Genomic DNA, 310 nt, shown 5'->3' with positions numbered 1-310 from the left:
CCGGTTGAGCAACCGGAGCGTCATGTCCAAGCTGTTGCCGTGCACCGAGAACTGTGGATCTTGTAGTTCCAAAATCTTGCCTAAAGAAAATAATGTCAAAATAAAATGAAAATTGTATGATAGCCTAATATTATTCAATAACTATCTGAGCCAAGACTGCAATTATTTTCAACTGCATTGTTGTGTAAATTGTGGGGAATGAGAAACATACCATTTGTAATAGACAAAGTGTAATACATGTAGTTTAATTACACAGGATTAGGTTGATTGCTATTAGTTCTACACACATCTTTCATCAAAAGGTTCACAA

Source organism: Oncorhynchus mykiss, chromosome 20 (genome assembly GCF_057628025.1).
Source record: "Oncorhynchus mykiss isolate SJ-2025 chromosome 20, ASM5762802v1, whole genome shotgun sequence".
Taxonomy (NCBI): domain Eukaryota; kingdom Metazoa; phylum Chordata; class Actinopteri; order Salmoniformes; family Salmonidae; genus Oncorhynchus; species Oncorhynchus mykiss.
The sequence above is the reverse complement of the archived record's forward strand: the minus strand, read 5'-3'. Positions refer to the sequence as shown.